We start from the raw sequence: 18,408 nt of genomic DNA on the forward strand, positions 1-18,408 counted from the left end.
AGGGTTCTACACTGGGGCCTTAACTTTTTACAATTTATATCAATGACTTGGATGTTGGGAGTGAAGGCATGGTAATTCAATTTGCAGATGACATAAAGCTAGGTCGGAAAGTGTGCCATGAAGAGATGTTGAAGATAGTTAGGTCCAGTGAGTGGGTTTAAAATCTGGCAGATGAAGTATAATGTGGGAAAGTGTGAAATTGTTCACTTTGGTAGGTAGAATAAAAAAAGCAATGTATTAGCTAAATGGAGAGTAGCTGCAGAATTCCGAGGTGCAGAGGATTCGAGTGCACAAGTCACAAACTGTTAGCATGCAGGTACAGCAGGTAATTCAGAAGGCTAATGCAAAACTATCCTTTATTCCAAGGGGAATCAAATAGAATATTAAGGATGTTATGCTTCAGCTAGACAGAGCATTGTTGAAACCATGGCAGGAATGTTACCAGTCCGCCTGCCATGTTACTTGGAGTGGGTAAGGGATGGAGCATGGGAAGGTCCATTGACCTCAGGCAGGATTCTACATCTCAAATATTGTATGCAGTTTTGGTCTCCTTATTTAAGAAAGAAAGTAAACGCATTGGAGGTGGTTTAAAGTAGGTTTACTAGACTGATCTGGAATGAGTTGTCTTATGAGGAAAAGTTGGAAAGGTCAGGCTTGTTTCCATTGGAGTTTAGAAAAGTGAGGTGTGACTTGATTGAAATATAGAAGATTGTTAATGGTCTTGACAAGGTGGACGTGGAAATGACATTTGTGGGTGAGTTCAGAATTAGAGGACACCATTTTAGAACAGAGATAAGACTTTTTTTTCTCTCAAGGTGGTTGTACAACTTTGAAAATCTTACGCAGATGGCCCTGGAAGTGGAGTCATCAAATATTTTTAAGGCAGAAGTAGATAGGTTCTTGTCAGGCAAGAGAACCAAAGATTATCAGGAGTAGTTGCAAATGTGGAATTTGAAACACAAATAGATTCAACCACAATCTTATTCAATGGCAGAGCAGGCTTGAGGGGCCCTATGATTGACTTGTACTCTTATTTTGTATGCTTATATGGGAGGCTGGCTAGGAATACATTGGATAAGTCATGTCTGGAGGTAACAAAGGCATCAATGAGTGTTTCAGCAGCAGGTGAACTAAGGCTGGAAGGGAGGGTGCAGGGAGATTTTACAGAGGTAGGAATGGGCAGTCTTGATAATGATGTGGATGTATGATTGAAAGTTTATCTCTGGGTCAAATATGACACCTAGGTTGTAAACAATCTGGCTTTGTCTCAGAAAGTTGCCAGAGTGATGGGTGGAGTTGAAAGCTCAAAGATCAAGCTTGTGGTGGAGTTGAAAGCTCAAAGATCAAGCTTGCAGTGGAGATTGAAGACAATAACTCATCTCAAATTTTAGTAGGAGGAAATTTCAACACATCATGCACTGGATGTCACATAAATAGTATGACTATTTAGAGACACCAGGTGGTGAGGTTGAACTGGATGTTGGCTGCATATATGTAAAAACTAACACTATGCTTTCAGGTAATGTCAGTAAGGAGAAACAAGCTACTGAGATGCAGGAGGAACCAAGGGGAAACCAGAGATACAGTACCAGAGTGGAAAGAGAAGACATTATAGATCCAGTATAGGAATGCGTACATAGGTTTTTTTCAAGGTTACAGGCAAGACTAAGCAACTGAGTCAGATTCAGGTCTAAAAGCAAATTGTGGCAGATGGCAATTGTCATCTACATTGAGTTCAAATTTCCTGACGCATTGTCAACTTTTAAATAGCTAGGCAGCTACTGCAGGACACAAACCAGTTTCTCATTGATTTTTCTCTCTTGTTCAAATATGAGTAAGGAATACTTGCATCTGTGTCATCATCTTATTCTTAATCTACGCAGAAACATTTTACTTATGTCAGACATAGCTATTCTTAAACACAAGGAGATTGTAAGCGTGTAGTAGCTTAATTAAAGCATGAGTGTCTTATCTTGAACAGAGTGTGTGGTATTTAACAACAGTTTAAAAAAAGCATAAGGCAAGGCTATGCCAAAGGCACTGTCGTTGATTTGAAAAGTTAAAAAAAGACCGGCAGAGAATTTGTTCTGAGCATCAGAAAAACCCTGTCCCAGATGTTTAATGTACCTGGCAGCCTTTAGGTATGGATGGTTCTTCAACTGGAAATATGTGATATCTGCAGTGTGACTATAGAGAAAGGAATTTTGCATATTTGGATTTCACATGTATTCCAATATGTGCAGCACAGTTACTATGGTGACTGAAGGCTCAGAATAGAAAAGCTATCTATTCTTGCAACAATAATGGCTGGGGGTTGCAGATTTCTAGACCTTCTATAAATGTACAATCATCTTGCATGCAGCATTTGATATTGATTTTGAAGACATTGGCCACAAATTCCAGCTCCATAGCACCAGTAGTTTCAGCAATACAGGTGTCAGTTTAGAAGCAAAATGGCATCTGTGCCAATTCCAGTAGAGTGTCTGCCAAAAGCACCTTGGATGGTTTTCGTCATTATGAGAGTGCTCTGGGAGTACGTAGGATGGTCAGATTACATCATCAATCAGCATCTAAAGCTGATTTAACACCAGCGTTGTCATCTTGAACCTCATCATTCTAGTTCCTGCCCTCTTTTTAATGTGTTCAGGCCACACAAAGGACCCAGCATAATTAAGGACCCCACACAACCGGGACATTCTCTCTTTCACCTTCTTCCATCGGGAAAAAGATGCAAAAGCCTGAGGTCCCGTACCAACTGACACAAGGACAACCTCTTCCCTGTTGCCATCAGACGTTTAAACAGATCTACCATGCACCAAGTTGATCTTTCTCTACATCCTAGCTATGGCTGTAACACTACATTCTGCACTCTCTTGTTTCCTTCTCTATGAACAGTGTGCTCTGAGTGCATAGCGCTCAAGAAACAATACTTTTCATTATATGTTAATACATGTGACAATAATAAATCAAACCAAATCAAAGAGAAGAAATAGTGCAGATGCAGCAAATGAGAAGATAAGTAGGTTACAAGTGAAATGGCGAGGATGATATTGTCAGTGGCTGTGATTATGACATAGTTCTCAATTAATAATTTAAATGAACTAATGTAATTTCCATTACGAAAGATGCAACATCAAAATGGGGCAAAAGATTTCCTCTCCTCAGATTACTTCCAGCAGGAAAATAGCAACACATGCGACAATGAAATGTGTAGCAGAATATGTGCTGTATAGATACTGTATAATTGCATAATTACTGTACATAAGATACTACATGACTGTATAATTATCCAGCATTAAATGTGAAACATAAATATTCCATGTGCTGGCCAAAATAGTGACTGCTTTCAAACCCCTCTCAACAAAGGACAATATCAGTGAAATCAAAGGCCACTTTTAGCACTTTAACTTTATCAAGCCTCAGCGTACAAAGGCATTTCTGAAAATATCCATCTTCTTATAAAAAGGGAAAAAAAACAAATTGCATGCATCATCATTTGCAGTTGTAGATTATTCACACACGATGTACAAAGAGATGTACAAAGAAAATTATTGTGTCTGAACAGAAAACTGTTCATTCTGGTCTCTTCCACTTTGAACTGCACCCCACAGGCAAAACAGATTTTATGACCTTTCTCGTCCTGAAACTGTAAAATTCCACCCGAGGTCACTGGACCTTTCCATGATCGGCTCCTCATCTGCTCCGATTCCAGTGGTGAGCGGAGCGATAAGATTCCAGTCATTATCTTTAAAGAGTTAAAGCCTATGGTATGTGTGTAGGTTCTCATTGGCTGTTTTTGTGGTGTCTGCTGGTTCCTGGGATAATGATTGCTCTCTGGGGAATGTTGTTGCCATGGCGAATGTTGCTGCTGATCCATTGTATTTGTTGGGGAAAGGTTGACCTGGGGGAACAATGATTGTTCAGTTCCTTCTGTGGTTGGTGAAATCAAATCTTCCTCATCAGTCGTTTGCTTTGAAGGAGCAACTTCTCCAACTGCATGTGGTTGCAACAATCTGATTGTTTGCTTTCACCGTGTACAATCAGGGTCACCACTGCTCCATACTGCATCCAATTTTCCGATGTGCTGAGTTCTGTTGAGAGTGTTGAATGTTTGCCCTTTGACTTCCTCCCCAACTCTCAGTTCCAGTAATGAGTTGACACCTTTATCAAAGTGAACTTTTGCTTTTTGTCATTTCACTTTGATTTTGTCGGTCGCTACTGTTATTACTTTTGGCTTTCATGGTTTTCCTATTGTAAGCGTGGTTTGGATGCAGTGTGACACTCATCTCTGGAGTGGGCTATTTTCCTGGTCTTCAGTAGGTGTGTTTCTCCATTCTAGATTTGACTTGTACTCATCTTGCTGCATCTACTTGATTTTTTTTTTTGATGATCCCTTTGGCAGTTTTCACTATTGCTTCAACCTTTCCATTTGATTGGGTATATTGTGCAGTGCTGAATCTCCCAATCATTTATGAAGCACTTTCAGAATAACTATTGGTGTAAAACTGGCAGAGCAATCCGAACGAAGTTCGTGATTTAAAGTGTTTTGGTGGATGGTATGCAGACCAGTGCAATTGTCCAGAGGAAGTTAGCCCCTCCGGACAATTGTCAGGTCAATACTTGCCTGGGAACTTCTCAGATGGATTCCCGAGTGCATCATTTAGGGTACTCCCAAATCCAACACTGGGGAGCCAGGAAATTATAGCCCAGCAAGTAGTAACCCAGCTCAGTCGTTCTTCAAATTGTTGAACTGCCTGTTGTTGCTGTAGCTCTGCTATAGCAGTCACCTTATCAGGAACAGGGTGAACTCCTTTCACTCCTTTCATGACTTGCAGATATTACTTGCTCAGCTTCAGGTTATCTGGCAGGCTCTATGCAGCAGTCTCATCAGAATTGGATCATGTTCTGTGATGGCTTCTTCCATCGTATCTCCAAATCCATGGAGTAACTGATGATCCACACTCATTTCCATTCCGGAAATTCATCACTATCTCTTGCTGTTTGTGTTGATTCTCTTCCAGAACAGTAGATGCAAACAGAACTTGCAACCAACTCTACCTTCCAAATAGCATCCAGAACATAGTCAGGAAACTGCTGCATTTAACGACTTCATTTGCCATTATCCATCTCGGATAGTAAAGATCTTTGTCCTGGCAGGTTATGACAAAATTTCTTCAATGGTTGGCATGCGGTGGTAAGATCTTTTCAAATCTTTACTGACGTCCTTTGAATCGATGCACACTCTCAGCTTTCCAGAGTTTTTTTTTACTGCTACCATGCCACTAATCTAATCTCTTATCACTTTTTTGATAGCTCCCAACTTTAAGTTTCTATCGCTTGTTTTTCGGGCTGGGCTTGAAGGCACCTGGAACTCTCCTCAGAAGATGCCGAGTTGGCCTTACATTCTCAAGGTGACATTTACCGGGAAGACATCCAAGACCGCTGAAAGCAATTTTGTAATTTTTCAGGATGTGTTCATCAGTCAATGGTTTAGAAGTTACTCTGCTGGTACATGGAGGGTTACAAGTCCAAGCTTGTCATTTGTTGTAGCTGAGGTGAGTAGAGTGTACCCTCTGGATCTACGGATCATTTTTCTTCCTATTGCATTAGGCTCTTGGATTAATTTGTCCGCTTGAGGGCAAATTGGGTACGGGAACTGGAGTCTCAGTTTTCAGTAGCTGCAAAAAATTACCCTGCACCCTTTATAAATTCAATTTGAAGGTCCAGGAGGAATCAAGTAAAATGTTAAAGGGCAGCTAAATGCAGCACTAAAACACAAAGTCAAAAAATCTCTCAGACCTTGACTCATAACTCCTATTAAATCTTCAGGTATCTGGAGATAGTACACTGCACGTGTAAGGGACTATGCGGAAGTTCCAATGCACGGATATGCGCACTAAAAGCAGACTACATTTAAATTCCTGATTCATTTGTTTTCTGTCGGCATGGAAGTATTGTGCTGAATCGACTTAATGAAAATTAATGGGACAATGCTGTCAGCATGGGTTTCTTTCAGGTACTCCGGTTTCCTCCCACAGTCCAAAGATGTGCGGGTTAGGTTGATTGGCCATGGTAAATTGCCCCTTAGTGTCAGGGGGACTAACAGGGTAAATATGTGGGGGTCCAGGAGTAGGAGCTGGATGGGATTGTGGGCAGTGCAGACTCAATGGACCAAATGGCCTCCTCCTTGCACTGTAGGGATTCTATGAGTACTAATTCTGCCTACTTGCCCCAGTGTTAGATAAGTATTTCTTTACACAGTAGTTTTTTTGTTATATCCGCAGTGAGCAGAGGCAGGAGACATCTCGGAAAGATGCTTCAAATGAGTTAATCTTTTGTTAATGTATTTAAAAGATATTTAAAATGCACAGAAAGTAAAAGAAAGATATATTTTTATTTTGATTCATCATGAGGCTATTAATTCCATTCTCGGATCATATAAATCACAGAATCTCTATATGCAGAAGGAGGCCATTCAGCCAATCGGATTTGCACGGACTCTGCAGAAGGGCATTTGACCAAGGTCCTGTTCCCGTAATCCCATGTATTTACCCTGCTAATCCCTTAATTTATACACCTTTGGATATCAAAGCATTTGTAATAAAATGGGCTTGGAGTGTCTGCAATAACCTTCAGCTAGAGTTCATTTGGAGTTTGTTGTGTATTTTAAGCAGTGTTGTTTCTTTCAATCTGAAGAGTCCTTACGTAGCCTCCTAAATATTAATTTTAATATATTACCATGAGAAATACGCAGCTTGACTCCTTCAAATGCTTTAGGAAAATTTAATACTTTAGATGACATTTGCAAGCCTCCTGTAAGTTGATGTGAACTATCTCCCAGGCAGAGGTTGCTTGGCAGCTGCTGTCTGTGGATACTAAGCTTTTCAAATTAAAGATGGGGGAGATTCATCGACCCCATCAGACTGCCGACAGGAATTCAAAAGCCTGGCTGAATGGGGTGACGGCCAAAAATTGGGATTGCCGACCAGCATGAATTCACCCAACCCAGCACACTGGCCCGGTCGGCTTCCCGCCCACAGTAGGTGGCCACCTAATTATTATGCTCATTCAGTGGCCTCCTGCCATTCATCTGCCTCCTCTGTGGGAACTGCACTGGGCAGGCTTTGGTGCTGATAATGGCCAGATTGGACCTGGCATGCTAGACCCTGAGGGGGTTCAAGGAGCTAAGTGCAATGGCTATTTTCCCCTCTCCCACTGCCAGGGTTGACAAGGGTGCTGGCAGTTGAGTGGTCTTGTGCTGGGGGAAAGGGCTCCATCTGTCTCCTGGGTTGGGGGTCACATAGCTGGACTGCTCAGTGGCACAGTGGCACAGTAGTTAGCATTGCTCCATCACAGTGTCAGGGATCTGGGTTTGATTCCAGCCTTGGGTCAATGTACAGAATTTGCACATTTTCCCTGTGTCTGCGTGGTTTTCCTCTGAGTACTCCGGTTTCCTCCAAAGGTGTGCAGGTTAGCTGGATTAGATCTGCTAAATTGCCCTTTGTATCCAAAGATGTGTAAATTAGAGGTTAAAAAGATGTGTATTGTTTCCAGACAGGAAAGCTAGTAAGGTTATGCAAGCCCAGGCAAGTTCTGGGGGTTACAGATAGAGTGACATGCACCCAAGATCCCAGTTGAGGCCGTCCTCATGTGTGCAGAACCTGATTATCAGTCTCTGCTCAGTGATTCTGCGCTGTCATGTGTCGTGAAGGCCGCTTTGGAGAATGTTTACCCAAAAATTAGAGGCCGAATGCCCATGACTGCTGAAGTGTTCCCCAACAGGAAGAGAACAGTCTTGCCTGGTGATTGTCGAGTGGTGTTCATTCATTCGTTATCGTAGCATCTACATGGTCTCCTCAATGAGCAATGCTCCGATTTCCTCCCACAGAATAAACATGTGCAGAATAGGTGGATTGGCCATGTTGAATTGACTTTTACGCTGGAATTTTACTGCCTGCCTGCCCCCAATTATGGGGGCAGGTGAGGCTCAGGAACAGCATTCTCCATTGGCCTCAGGCGGGACTGTACGAATCTCGGACAGACATGCCAGTAAAATTCAACTCAGTATCGGGGGATTAGCAAGGAGACTTCTTACTGTGTTTACAGGAATAGGACCTAGGTGGGATTGTTGTCAGTGCAGGCTTGATGGGCCGAATTGCCTCCTTCTGTGCTGGAGAGATTCTATGATTCTATTTTACTTCATGAAATCGAAATGAAAAGCAATTTCTTCACTTAACAACTGTCCTCTTTAACAAATGTAGCTGCATCCAATTTCCTCCCATTTCCCCTGCTGACTGCAAGCTCCTGCTGATATGTCCAGTTGGTTAGTCACTGATACTAATCACTGAGAACAACTTTGTAATATCTTGAAAATTGTGTGGGCTTGGTTTCAGTGGGTGCCATTCTCAATGTTCTGAGTTTCTGCTACTTTCACACTATTTATATTGTTATACCCAAAACATTGACCTCAATTTAACTTTTAGATATTTTAGATGTTCCTCAGTTCTTTATCAGTATTTTTGTTTTGGAATTCAGTGCATATTTTCAAATGTTCCTTGAAAATTATAACCTGTAATCTACAAAGCTGCTGATTTTTTTTTTCATTTCTAATGAGCAGGAAAATGTTCTCCAGTTGCCTATGTAATCATAACAGGAAGATTTCATATGTGGGTTATTTCAAGTGAATTTATAACATGTTGCAAACACATGCTGATTTATTTTTATTCCCAAGATGCTTCATTATTTCTTCCTTAAGGTTACTGTATAAAGGGCACCTTTATGGATGTAACATTCTGAAAGGGATCCCATTCTCTGATTGTGAATATCAGGAGATTACAGGCACAATGCTCCCCTGGGAAGGGTACCACAGTTGCTGGCTACATGCAGCCAACAGTGAACCCAAAAATAACTCATACACAAAAAATAAATCCTCCAGTGCTTTTAGATGTTGAAAGAATGTTCCCTCCTGTGGGAGAGACTAGACGTAGGGGACACAGATTTAAAATGTGTTCTCTTCTTGAAGATAGAGATGAGAAAGGTTTTCTCTCAGAAGTTCATAGATCTTTGGAACTCTTTTCCCCGGAGAGTAGTGGTGGTAGGGTCAATAAAAGGCAGAGGTAGATAGATCTTTATAACAAGGGAGCCAAATGTTATCAGGGGTAGATGGAATGTAGGCTTGTGGTCCCAATCAGACCAGCCATGATTGTATTGAATGGTGGAACAGATTCAATGGGCTGAATGGCTGCTTCTGTTCCTAATTCATATGCTTTGCTCACTATGAATATCAAGTTTACTAGCAAACAATTATCTCTAAACTCTTTATTAATTGTAATGCAATCATTCTTTTCTAATACTACATCACCATTTTGGTTTGTAATGAGTGGGAAACATAGAAGATAGGAGCAGGAGGAGGCCGTTTGGCCCTTCGCCATTCATTACAATCATGGCTGATCATCCAACTCAATAGCCTAATCCTGCTTTTTCTCCATAACCTTTGATTCCATTTGCCCCAAGTGCTATATCCAGCCACATCTTGAATACATTCAATGTTTTGGCATCAACCACTTCCTGTGGTAATGAATTCCACAGGCTCACCACTCTTTGGGTGAAGAAATGTCTCCTCACCTCCATCCTAAATGTCTACCCTGAATCCTCAGACTGTGACCCCTGGTTCTGGATACCCCCTCAGAAAAGGAGACCACTACGGTGGTGTCGTTAGCAAACTTAAAAATTGAGTTGGAGAGGAATTAGGCCACACTGTCATAGATGTAGGGGGCTGAGAACACAGCCTTGTGGGGCACTGACGTTGAGAATGATTGTGGAGGTGGTGTTGTTGCCTATCTTTACTGATTGTGGTCTGTGAGTTAGGAAGTTCAGGATCCAGTTGCAGAGGGAAGAGCTGAGGCCCAGGTCATGGAATTTGGAGATGAGTTTTGTCAGAATAATGGTGTTAAAGGCTGAGCTGTAGTCAATAAATAGGAATGTGACATAGGTGTCTTTGTTGTCTAGGTGTTCTAGGGTTGAGTGCAGGGCCAGGGAGATGGTGTCTGCTGTGGACCTGTTACAGCGGTAGGCAGACTGTAGTGGATCCAGGCAGTCCGGGAGGCTGGCATTGATTTGTGCCGTGACTAACCTTTCCAAGCACTTCATAATGATGGATGTCAAAGCCACCAGAGAGCGAAACAGAATGAACTGGGCGAATTTTCCCATTCCACCTGCCATGGGAATGATGAGTGGTAGACAATGGAAAGCTCCGTTGACCTTGGGCGGGATTTTCTGAATGCTGGGCAAGTGCGGCTGGAAAATCCCACCCAAGATTTTGGGTCTTCAACTTCTACAGAACATCCTATCTTTCAAAGAGATCCTTTACTGCCTTCCAGACTTATCCGTTTTGTTTCCGCCCCTTCCCACTGTACTTGTTCAAAATCTGTCCAAAAAACCTTTTCCCAGTTCTGATGAAAGATTACCCAGTGAAACACAGACCTGATCAATGTTTCCTGCATTCTGTGTTTTTTAGAAGTGATTTTGTATAGGCGTTTTTTTTAATAATTGGGTGGCACAGCGGTTAGCACTGCTGCCGCACAGCACCAGGGACCCGGGTTCGATTCCTAGCTTCACTGTCTGCATGGAGTCTGTATGTTCTCCCCTTGTCTGCGTGAGTTTCCTCCGGGTGCTCTGGTTTCTTCCCAGTCTGAAAGACATGCTGGTTGGGTGCATTGACCTGAACTGGCGCTGAAATGTGGCGACTTGGGGAATTTCACAGTAACTTCATTACTGTGTTAATGTAAGCCTTATCTGTGACTAATAAATAAGCTTTACTTTCACATCTGGGTAGCCACCTATTTTTTTTTGCACACACTGGGCCCTGTCACACGTTATCTGGTCTAATCCCAGCTGACTCTTTAACGCTGCAGGGGATGGTGTGTTTCAATGGGCAGCTCTACAGTAGCTGGGAGACCTTCGCTGGCAGTCGCACACATACACTGTGGATTCAGTGCCTGGGTACGGACAATGTAATGTGTGGCTTGAAATCTCATCGGCACTTTGCACTTCTTTTGCCCGTTTTATTCCCCATCCCCGCTCCTTTTCAATGCGATTCCTTCATGATGGACGCTAAGAATCAGCAGTGGCCCTTGGAGCGGATCAAGGCAGTACGAAGCGGTGATGCTCTGTGCTGGTGGGGTCGGGAAAAGCGGTAGGTTTAAACTGAACCGAAACATTGGTGCAGCTTGCACGGCAGCAGCGTTTCAGATCTACAAGCACGGGCTTGGGACTGGGGGTTCACATCGGCTCGCTGCCAATATCCCTATCGGGTTCACAGGGAACAGTGAGGAAGCTGACACGGTCAGGAATTAATAACTCAGAGAGGTGTGTGCAGCTTGTTAGGGGGACCTGTCAGGGAGGTTGACTCCAGTTACAGGTGAATGTTGTACTGAACACTCTATCCAGCTCTCCCCACAGCACTGGCATTTCAACTGCCCTCCTAGCTCAGGGCCCGGTGGCACAGTGGTTAGCACTGCTGCCTCACAGCGCCAAGGACCTGGGTTTAATTCACGGCTTGGGTCACTTTCTGTGTGCAGTTTGCACATTCTCCCTGTGTCTACGTGGGTTTCATCTGGGTGCTCCGGTTTCCTCCCACAGTCCAAAGATTTGCGGATCAGGTGGATTGGCCATCTTAAATTGCCCCTTAGTGTTAGGGGGACTATCTAGGGTAAATGCATGATTTTATGGGAATAGGGCCTGTGTGGGATTGTCATCAGTGCAGACTCAATGGGCCAAATGGCCTTTTTCTGAAGACTTTGAACCCTATTTTACCATTTTGATTCTAAGTGCTGGATGGACTTGAAACTGGGAGTGTTTCAGATCCGACTCTTAGGCCCGTTCTCAGGCGCCTCCATTCGCACTCTGCCTGGTTGCCTGGATTTCAAGAGAAACTAGATTTACACTTGTCCAACCTGAGTATTTTTTTTCAGCTCCTTTAAGATTAATTAGGCAGTACTGTAGCACAGTGGTCATGACTGACAGCTCCAGGAACCTTTGTTCAATTCTGGGCTTGGGTGACTGTGTGGAGTTTAAACATTCTCCCATACCTGCGTGTGTTTCCTTCAGCTGCTCCCTCACTCCAAAAATGCACAGATTAGATAGATTGATCATGCTAAATTGCCCCTTAGTGTACCAGGATGTGTGGTAAGAGAGATTAGCAGGATTATGGGGATAGGGCCAGGGTAGGATGTGCTGACAGAGAGTCAATGCAGACTCCTGCACTTTAGGGATTTGGTGTTTCTATGATTCTATCATTTATATTTGTGGAGAATTGTTTGCAAACATGAAAACTAAAGCAGAAAATGCCACATGAGCATTCTATGCAATTATAGTGCCAAGATGTCCCCTGGGCATGGGCACTTTGCCCCTTGGGCAATGCTGGGAGTGCAGGCGCAGGGGCACCGCCCCTCCCACCACATGACCCCCTGGGTACCCCCAATTGCCCCCCCTTCAGACCAGCGGGATCTGCCGCTAGTTCCCTATTCTAACCCTGCCAGAGTGGAATATTCCTGCTAGGGTTGGAGATGCTTTCGGGCCTAGAGAATACCGTCCTGTGCCCAATAATCACATTTAAATTGCATGAAAAATACATTAAAATCACTCACCCCGTCTTCCCACCAGTTTCCAGCATGGTCCTGACTGTGCCTGCTCTCCAGCAGTGGGAGAAGTGCATGTGTTGGTAGCACATGCGTAAATCCTGCAAAATGGCCGACATGCATCTCCCAACGTTGACACGCCAAAAAAGGTGCGCGTCAGTATGGGAGAATCAGACCCATTGTTTCCAAAAGTTGCCACCACCATATTCACTGGCTGTAGTTGCTGGATTTATCTTTACACCCTCATTTGAACAAGAGTGTAACATTTACAGTTCTCCGATCTGCCTTCACCACCTCCCTAGATAAAGGAAGTCAGGTTATTAAATGGACCAATGTCGCATTAAGTTCATTTTCTCTACATCCTCGCTATGACTCTAACATTACATTCTGCACTCTTTCCTTTCCTTCTCATTGTATGGTATGCTTTGTTTGTATACTGTGCAGGAAACAATACTTTTCACTGTATACTAATACATGTGACAATAATAAGTCAAATCAAATCAGAGGAAGACTGGAAAACTATGGCCAGCACTTCTGCATTTTCCACTCTCACCTCCCTCAGTATTCCTGGATGCATCTCATCTGATGCTGGTGGTTTGTCAACTTTAAGTACAGGTAGCCTATCTAATACCGCCTACCCCCTTATTAATTTTAAACCCTTATCAATTTGAAAGATATGGGGCAGGATTTTTCTGCCCCACTGCGCTGGTCAAGTAATGTAGTGGGGTGGGAAATATGAGCAAGAAGCAAAAAATTGGGTTTGTGTGCGATTTCCCACCTCTCGCGATCTTGCTGGCCCTGTTCTGCCAGCAATATCAGCCTCGTGCCTGGGATTTTAAACTTCAGGTTATGACCTTACACAGACCTTAATAGCCCTTCAGGAGTAATAATATCAACTCTGTCATTTTATGACTCCCGCACTTTAATTTAGGGCCTTGCAAGAGCCAAAATGTGGTTTGTTTGAAATCACCACCAAGTTCAAATGTCCAGCTGAATTTGAGTTTCTCACCTATGTGATTTACACGTTACCCCCTCCCCTCCCCACCTTCCCCCGCTAGTAAAATTGGATGTATTGTAAATGAGTGTAAGACTTCTTCATCCCGTTCCTGCTCACCATTTTTAACGTGCGGAGTCTTCCCAGCTCTGTGAAAATCCAACCCTTATTGTCTGTTTTGTTGATAAACTTATTTGGGATTGAAGTTCCGTCTTGTACCTCTGATGGTTTCTCAGAAATTTCATGGTTTCTGGTTTTGTGCTGGTCCAGCTCAGCTCTCCAATACGAGACCTTTCGTTACTAGAAATAACCCCAGCTATTCATGATACCATTACTTTTTAACCTCATGTTTGTTTACTACCAAAAATATCTTAGTGAACTACTTTCTTTTATCAAACATAGGAAGCACATTAATCCCCTCCTGTCCATAACAATTATTTTCCTTTATCTAACATATGTATAGGGCACTGGTGAGGCCGCAACTGGAGTACTGTGTGCAGTTTTGGTCGCCGCACTTACACAAGGATATTTTGGCCTTGGAGGGAGTACAGAGGAGGTTTACTAGGCTGATACCGGAGTTGAGGGGGTTGAGCTATGAGGAGAGGCTGAATAAACTAGGCTTGTACTCGTTAGAGTTTAGAAGAATGAGGGGAGATCTCATTGAGACTTATAAGATGATGAATGGGATGGATAGGATAGAGGTGGAGAGACTCTTCCCGCTCAGAAAGGACAGTAGGACTAGGGGGCACAGCCTCAAGATAAAGGGGGGAGCGGTTTAGAACAGAGTTGAGGAGGAACTTCTTCACTCAAAGGGTGGTGAATCTCTGGAATTCTCTGCCCGTTGAAGTGGTGGAGGCTGCCTCGCTAAATATTTTTAAGACGCGGGTTGATGGGTTTTTGATAAGCGAGGGGATTAAGGGTTATGGGGAGAGGGCGGGAATGTGGAACTGAGCCACGACAGATCAGCCATGATCTTATTGAATGGCGGGGCAGGCTCGAAGGGCTAGATGGCCTACTCCTGCTCCTATTTCTTACGTTCTTATATCAGAGAACATTACTGTGCATTCTCGGTAGGTCCATTTTGAGACAATTCTTGTGTAACTAAGGTACATGTTTGTATTTAGCTCATTTACTGTTCAAATTTTCTACTGTTAAATTAGATGTTGCATTTCTTTACCAGAAGTCAATTATATACTGACCTCAAAAATCCTCTGATTCTCTCTGATGGTAATTTGATCAATAGTGGGATGGAAGGACTGCAATTAAGGCAGGACACATTTGTAAACGGTCCTCCCCTCTGATGTACCTACAAGGCTCTATTTGGGGTAGGACTGTTGTCTGTCTTCTGCCCAAACACGTTCTGGCACATCTGAAATAGTGCGGTGAGAAAGGAGACTCCCACGTAATATGCTGCAGCCTTGGCATGGGACCCATCATTAGGTGAATACAACAGATGAGGGGAGGAACGTCAAAACATCTGAAATAGGAGCAGTTGTAGAACATTCAATAAGATCACGACTTATCTTCCAGCTCAGCACTATTTTCCTGCACTGTCCCCAAGTCTCTTAATATCTAGAAATCTAATAAATAACTGATTTATCTCAATAACTGAGACCTCAATAACTCAGTTAACTGTCTCAATAACTGAACCTCCATAGCCCTCTGAGGGAGAGAATTCCAAAGATTCATGAGTTTTGAGTGAAGAAATTTCTCCTCATCTCAGTCCTAAATGACCTCCCTCTTATTCTGAGACTGTGTCCCCTGTTTCCAGATGCCCCAGTCAGGGGAAACATCCTTCCTGCATCTATCCTGTTGAAACTTATGAGAATTGCAGATGTTTCAATTCAGTGAGATCACCCCTCACTTGTCAAAATTCTTGAAAATATGAACCTAGCCTCCTCAATCTCACTTCAAGTAACAAGCCTCACATCTCAGGAACAAGGTGGTGAGCCTTCATTGAACTCCCTGTATGCCAAATATCATTCCTTTGTTTTAATTTTATTTATTTATATACTAGTGTATATAAATATACTAATTAATGTTTACATTAACACTGCAATGAAGTTACTATGCAAATCCCTAAGTTGCCACACTCTGACGCCTGTTCAGGTACACAGAGGAAGGATTTAGCAAGGCCAGTACACCTAACCAGAACATCTTTTGGTGTGTGAGAGGAAACCGAAGCACCCGGAGGAAACCCATGCAAACACGAGGAAAACGAGCAGACTCTGCACAGACAGTGACCCAAGCCAGGAATCAAACCCAGGTCCCTGGCACTTTAAGGCTGCAGGGCTAACCACTGTGTCACCATACTGCCCCTGAGACCAAAACTGTACATAATACTCCAGTCACCAAGGCTCTGTACATTTGCAGCAGGACTTCATTACTCCTGTATCATATTGTCTTGTGATAAAGTTCAACATACATTTACCTTCCTAATTGTTTGCTGTGCCTTCATAATAGATTTTAGAAGTCATGGTCAAGGACACAGATCACATTGGATAGCAAAACTTCCTAAGCTGTCACCATTTAAGAAATACGCTGCATTTATGTTTTTCCTATCAACATGCATAATGCTACACTTTTCCACATTATATTCAATCAGTTATGTTCTCGCTCACTCATCTGTCTAATTCCCCTTGATGCCCCTTTGCATGCTCCTCGCAATTCAAATTCCCACCTGGTTTTGTGACAATAGTGGACTAACATTGACCTTTCTGCAGGAAGAGGTTAGGCCACACTGAGACACAAGGTCTGGGTCTTGACTGGTGCCCCAAAAGAAACTTTGAGGATTCCATCAACAGATTGGCTTTTTTAGAAAGCAAGCCACTGAACCTTTGAAAAGCTGTCGTCTTACGAGGGCCTTTAATGGGTGTGTGAGGGGAGTCAGCGAGGAGCTTTGTGGAAGCCAAATCCTGATACTTCAGCTGGGTTGACAGCCTGCTGTTTTTTAGGGCCTCTTTAACTATGGGAAAGCGGCCAATACATCTCTTCAAAAACTAATTAACTCAATGTTACTTTAGGGACTGGAATAGGCTATTTGAATGTTAATATATGCAGTTAACACATAGTCAAATAGTCAATTCTAGTCTCTCTGAATGTTGATTTTACTTCAACCACCTAGACAGAGTTACAGTTTCAATTACTATCAGGTGTCAAAAGCAAACATACAGTTAAATGAGTAGAATATTTCAGTTAGCACCATATTGACTTAAGCATTACAATGGTTACCACTTTAATGGCCTTTCCTTGCATATAGGAGCATTTGTTCAACAAAACGACTCACGTTTGTGCCAAAGAAATAACCCTATTGTAATTCACAGGCAGTCTCATGGTCTCTATTCTCTTGCCCTGGCTCTGCTGCGGAGATGAAATGGGTTCAATTGGTATCATTTCCCACATAATTTCCATTAAAACTTTTATTCAGAAACTGATGAAAAGGGCATTTGGAAAGGACTTCAAGAATTTTGTGGTTATTATTTTGAAACAGCTTAAGAGCGAAGTTGTACCTGAATGTGCCTATTCCCCTGTAGGCCAGTCTTCCTCACCTGAGAAACAACAGGAGCATGGCTTGTGCCATATTGCTTGGGGGCTGGAGGGATGTCCCTGCGGCCACCTTAAACAAAGTTAAATCCCTTGAATATAATAATCAGGGACTTATTTTAGAAAAAACAATAATTACCCTGACCACAACTGGAGTTGAATCTGCTATGTTCACTGTTACATATAGCTTAGCTGTCAGTCATGAAAGGTATCACTGGAGGCTCCCACCATAAAAGTAGGTTTTAAAAAAATAGTTACTTGCGAGCCAGGAGGAACAACAGTACTCCTGTAATTGTGGAGCTGCTTCTGAGGCCCATTCCCTCCAAAGTCATGATCTCACGAACTCAAGTCACATGTACTGGCATTAGGAACACAACCAGTGTCAAAATGAAGCAAGAACGACCTCCCATCCTTGGGCTCTGACCCGACCAATTTGGATGGTTATGGCAGAGCTTATTGAAACAGCCATAACTGGAGTAAAGATCGTACTTCATTATTCAGCTCTTCAGAGCCCCCATCATTGACCCATGTGAACTATTATCAGAAACTCACTTCCTGAACTATTCTGTATTTGGCAGCACTGTGTCACCAGATGAACTATTACCAATCTCACTAATGTAAATGTGCAAACACCAAGTTTCACATCAAAAAAATTTACTAATAAATAATTGTTTCCAACTGAATTTAGTTGAGAAATATTGCTGTAATAATATGAAATTCTATATGAAATATCAAGTTTGTTTTTGGTTGTAGAAAAGTTTTAAAGTTAATTTATTAGTCACAAGTAAGGCTTATATTAACGCTGCAATGGAGTTACTGTGAAATTCCCCTAGTCATCACAGTCCAGCACTTGTTTGGGTCAGTGCACCTAACCAGCATGTCTTTCAGACAGTGGCAGGAAACCGGAGCACCCGGAGAAAACCCACGCAGACACAGGGAGAACATACAAGCTCTACACAGACAGTGATCCAAGCTGGGAATTGAGCGCAGGTCCCTGGCACTGTTAAGTAGCAGTGCTAAGCACTGTGCCACCGTGCCACCCCAACCTACAAGTAAGTGAGCTTTATGTCTCATTTCTTTATTGTATATTGTTTACTGTTGTTTTCTTGCACTGAAGATAACTTGATTACAGTGGTGCATCAACATTAATTATGATATTTCTTAAAACTATTGTTGGTTTTCGTAAATGATAGTCGCTGGTTCAGATTGTTTCTGTTTAAATATCTGCAGCAA

The sequence above is a fragment of the Carcharhinus amblyrhynchos genome, chromosome 1 (genome assembly GCF_965287045.1).
Source record: "Carcharhinus amblyrhynchos chromosome 1, sCarAmb.v2.hapA, whole genome shotgun sequence".
NCBI classification, from domain to species: Eukaryota; Metazoa; Chordata; class Chondrichthyes; order Carcharhiniformes; family Carcharhinidae; genus Carcharhinus; species Carcharhinus amblyrhynchos.